The 4,982-nt window shown below is 45.8% G+C and overlaps 1 non-coding gene across 1 annotated transcript; it reads right to left on the bottom strand.

Moving 5' to 3' along the window:
• Nucleotides 1–1,803: 1,803 nt before the first annotated feature.
• On the bottom strand, nt 1,804–1,918 carry LOC146833697 (U5 spliceosomal RNA). Its single transcript, XR_014960916.1, has one exon. It is a non-coding gene; the product is annotated as a U5 spliceosomal RNA (small nuclear RNA).
• Between the last annotated feature and the right edge of the window lie 3,064 nt (nt 1,919–4,982).

Raw genomic sequence — 4,982 nt, 5'->3', positions numbered from 1 at the left:
GGGTAAATTTTGATTGCAGCTGAACTGCACCGAATAGGAGGTGTATTTACATAGAACAGTATTGTTTGTGGGAAATCAAGTTGAGATGAAATTACAGAAACCAGGATGTAATGCGGAAGGAGCATTTACAATGGTCACTTTTTTTCAATTTATATACCGTCAGCTTAACCCAAGGGCATTGGAGCTTATTACGTGAGCACTAGAATATACCACAGCTGATCAGATCCATTTTTAGGTCTCTCTTGGAGACAATGCATGAGCTGTTGATTGAGGGACATTTTGTTTACATTCAAGGGGCTTAGAGCCTGCCCATAAGTTACCATTTGTTTGTTTCATCATCACTCTCTTTTCTTGGCTTTTCATTGGTCAGCGAATGCTAGTTTCATTTCTCTTCATGTTTGTGCCTTCAGTGGAGCAAGGGCCAAGTGCTTCTTATGGTCGGCAGTCAGTGTCCATCCACTGGTCGCATGCTTCCAGATGTACTTTTTTATTTAAGTTGTAGCACTTGATAAGAGTACATTTGTTTACAGGCTGTCTCCCTCCTCCCCAATCCCGTTCTTCATCGTTGCTTGTCTGTCTCCCTCCCGTGTTGTTGACCTCTTGTGCTGGCTTGCCCTGTCTCCCACGTGCATTGTTGCTTGTCCTGCTTCCCCTGCACCGTTGTTGCGTGCCTGGTCCCCGTACCCCCTCTCACATTGTTTCCACATCGTTATTGCTTACCCCGATTCCATCTCCCACTGAGTTTACATGAGCCATTCCCTCTGCCCCTCCCCCATTGTTGCTTGCCTTGTTCCCCTGCCACCGTCCCCCATCGTTGCTTGTCCCGTACCCCGACATCCTTTTCCCCATTGTTGCTTGTCCTGTACCCCACCCTTGTCTCTTGCCCAGGCTTTTTGACCCTCACCCCATTGTTGCTTGCCCTTTTCCCCACCTCCTCCTGCCAGAGAACAGAAATCAATCAGACACGGCCAGTGCTAGCCATATCAGAGCGCTATTTTCCCTAAACATTGATAAAGCCAATAGGTCTCGCCTATGCGAGGTCTATTGGCTTTGTCAGTGTCTTTTGCCATGTTGTACAGATGCGTGGCTGCTGTGCAGCATGGTTTAAAATCAAATAAAAAAGCACTGTAAAGCAGCAAGCATTGACCACGTCATCGCACTTTTATGTTTTACATTCAACCATGCTGCACAGCAGCCGCACTGCTGTACCTGGCTAAGAAAAAGTCTAGACAAAGACATTAGATCTCGCATAGGTACGACTTATTGCCTTTGCTAATGCTTGGTTTTTAAGGCACTGGTTAAAAGCCACTTTTCTAGGATCATCGCAGGTTAAGTCTGCAGGACCCGAACCTGATTTGCCCGTTTTAAATTAGGAAGCTAGGCCATGGCATGATTTAAATATACGTTATACATACATACATACATATATATATATTTTAATGCACCTTTTGAATTTGAATCACAGAGGCGATTTCAATCAAATCTCAATAATCATGAGACTGATCTTGAAATAAACCCCAGATTGAAAACAGTTATGTGTTTTATTTTCCAATTGATCCTTCTTTATCTGGTGTTCTTTAGCGCTGCGTGTATATAGCAGTAAACCCTTTCAGATGATTAAGCGATGTTTGCGTCGTATGCGTTCTTGGTGTATGTCACATGAGAAAACTGTAAGTTAAGAAAGTCAGTAAAATTTGTTTCCTAGATCTGGGTTGAGTTAGTATCGTACAAATTTCACAGCGTCACGCTACACAGTGTAAGAATCAGTTTAATTCGATTTTCTTTTGTTTACCAGGTAAGGGTAACCCTGCAGTAGCAGGGCTTTCAAAAATTGAGTGAAACTCTTTAATGTTCCTCTCCACGGAAATCTTTAGTAAAAGGCGAAAGATTTATTCGGTTTGAAGAGAAACCAGAGTATGAGTATTTCACCGCTTCACTGTGGCCCCCAGAAACAGCTTTCCACAGAATGTTAGGGTGACTTACTCTACTAAGTCCATCATTGATAACCCTTCAAAAGTTAACCAACTCGTGAGAAACCTTGTAAACCGGTACATTGACAAAACACTTTTTGAGACACTCGATACAAAAGAGGGACGCACTGGTGACACGGATTTATGGGTATGCAAATTTCGTCGTAGGTCACGTCACAGGAAAGGCTATAACATTTGAGTCGCAGTAGTAATACCACAGTCTCCCAGCTCAAGCCTTAACGTCGGCTCCTTTTACACTTCACATTCTGAATGGTGCAGCGTTCGTAGCCTCGCGCTGGCTTTTGTGAGGCTCGGTGGCTCCCAAGAGGAGGACTTTTACAGGCCACCATCAAGGCATGCTGGCTGGCTCATTGATCTTCTTTCCGAGACAATGAACGAGCCAGTGTGTTTTCTACTTGCAGCCTATAAGGCTGCACCACCTGCTGTAAGAAAACAAGCACTGGCAGAGAGGTAAAATGCTGACTAACGGCTTTGCCAATGCTTTTCCGCAATGTTGTATAGCATAGGCAAGATGCTGTGCAACATGACCAAAAGAAAACAAAACAATAAAAGCAGAGATGATGTGGGCATTTTGTAGGTGCGCGTGTGCATCATTGTGCATGCTCAATTGCAAAATGAGGAAGGCACCGTTTTTAGGTCTCGGCTAGCGAAGGCTGCGCTTGCGCAGTCTCGCTCGCGAGACATAATGACTTGGAGAAGAGGGGCTCGAACCCGCCCCTCTTCTCCCCTCTTCTCCATTGGCTGGCCTCTTAAATGATGGCCAGTCATTGGAGAAGAGGTCCGTCACTCCGAACAAGTCCCGTCCTTTTCGGATTCGGGGGGCGTGTTTTTTTCAACTTTTCTAATGATCTCCTCCAGCCAATGGCAAGAGGAGAGAAAAAGAAACACGCCCCCGAATCGGAAAATGCCGCTGCGTTTCTCCGAGGCATTTCTGCTTCGCCTCGGAGAAAGGCGGTGGTGTGCTCGTCCTCTCCCCCTGCTCTATATATAAACATGCACTAATGATGTAAAACTGCACTACACTCATCCAGGCATACTGGTCTACTGCCCCTCTATGTTTGCTACCCCCCCTGCCTGTGTTTACTGCCCGCCTCCTATGTGTCTTTATTTGTTCCTGCTTCTTGCCCCCTCACCTCGCTTGACTTTAAGCTGCATCTCTTGCTCCTCCATGGCTGCTCCGGGATGTGGAGATAAAAGCTGACACCGTGCACTGGATGCAGTGTCCACTGATGGGAGAAGGAGCTGCTACAGCACTGACAGCCTGGATGAAACGTCACTTAGCGCGCGGAGGGAGGCGCCGCCGCCATCTTGGAACGGAGCAGTGTCCGCGGAAATACTACGAAAATTCAGTAACAAGACAAAGGTTTTCGAGAGCTCGTTATTTGTATTATTTTGAAAGAAACGTAATTCTGTGTACTAATGCGTCAGTTAAACAAAAATACCTGATTAGCAAATAGACGCTTTTTAATCACTAGCATTTTTTAGTTATTTAGACTATTTATTTGGTAAACAGTGGCGTGTGAGCTTAGGTTTCTGTTTCAGTCTTACGTTGTGGCTCAGTTCGAGGCAAAATCCACGCCTTCTTGCTGTTGTTTACATGACCCTTTCCCATTCTAAGATGGGTGGTAGGACACGGCGGTCCAAGCAGGTCACTTCGGTTATCTATCCCGGCAGCCTCCGCCTGAGGCAGGCAGCCATCTTGAAATGGGCATTCTTAAAGGTTTTCTCTTATAGTGCGAACTTCTGTCTACAGCAGTCTTTCTTGCCTGGTCAACGCTTATATTTATGTCCTTTAGAACTTTGCTGCAACCCGACATAGCTATCTATAGTGCAGCAGGTTCAGTGGCACCAGGGTGCACTCCGCAGCGGGCTTGTTTGGGGCTTCTTTCAGCAGGAGGTGGGTCTAGTTGCCACGACAGGCCATGCTCCTCTGGCCATGCGCTGTTCCTCCCATCACACCCCTTGCGCTGTGGCTGGCTGCAGTGATTCCAGGATTTCTGCCGTGTTCCGAGAGGGAAAACGACAACAGGAGGATTTGACGGTGGCCAGGCTTGTTTTTTGGGAAGTTTGGAGAAAGTTTCGGGTCCCGTAATCTTGCGCCTGGATGGACCACGGAAGGGAGAATGCGGCCGACTAGGATTTGGGGGTGAGTACCGGGATCCGCCGCTGGTGTCATTTAACCAAAAAGACTCGGATTACAGGATATTTTAAAGGCTGAACCGGGGAGTCCCTCTACCCTTTAATTGTATTTTAGAAATCTCTGTTTAGTAAATAACAGCCCTTTACATTGTCCCTCCGCTGGCTAAGAGGGTTGGAAGAACTTCAAACAAACAAATCTGAGCATTTGGCGTTATATGGTCTGTAAAGCTTGCGTGATCTGTCTTCACCAAAATGCATCACGATCTGCAACAAAATAATCACGTAACCCCTCCCCCCACACTCTGGGATTTTTGTATTCGAACTGTGCTTTTTTGTTAATTGCGTACCACCTTCATCATAGGGAGTCGCAAGGTTTTCTTTGGTTGTACTATTTGTTGCCATATTTTTGCAGTCGGTGTTGGTAGCTCTATTTTGAATGCTGTGTTAGTTATTGACTGTCTGTCGCCTGTAATACAGAAACAGTGTTTCCCTCACCCCCTAATGTCTGTGTGTGTGTGGCTGTGTGTATGTGGCTCTGTGTATTTGTGTGGCTCTGTGTGTGTGTGGCTGTGTGTGTGTGTGGGTGGCACTGTGTGTGTGTGGGAGGACCTATGTGTGTGCCTCTGTGTGTGTGGCTCTGTGTGGGTGGCTTTTTGAAGGTGGCAATGCCAATAGCTCTAACTTAAACAATGCCGAGACCATTGCATTGTAAATGCTTGTTTTTTTATTCACTGATCCAAAATGAACGGATTAAAAACAAACAAATGAAAAAGTAGAGAGGGGTGACATGTAATTTGCTGCCTTTTGTTCCCCACCACCCTCCAAATAAATAAATAAAATAAAATCTTTCAA

The sequence above is a fragment of the Triturus cristatus genome, chromosome 4_2 (genome assembly GCF_964204655.1).
Source record: "Triturus cristatus chromosome 4_2, aTriCri1.1, whole genome shotgun sequence".
Lineage (NCBI taxonomy): Eukaryota > Metazoa > Chordata > Amphibia > Caudata > Salamandridae > Triturus > Triturus cristatus.
This window is presented reverse-complemented; position numbering and strand designations above follow the sequence as displayed.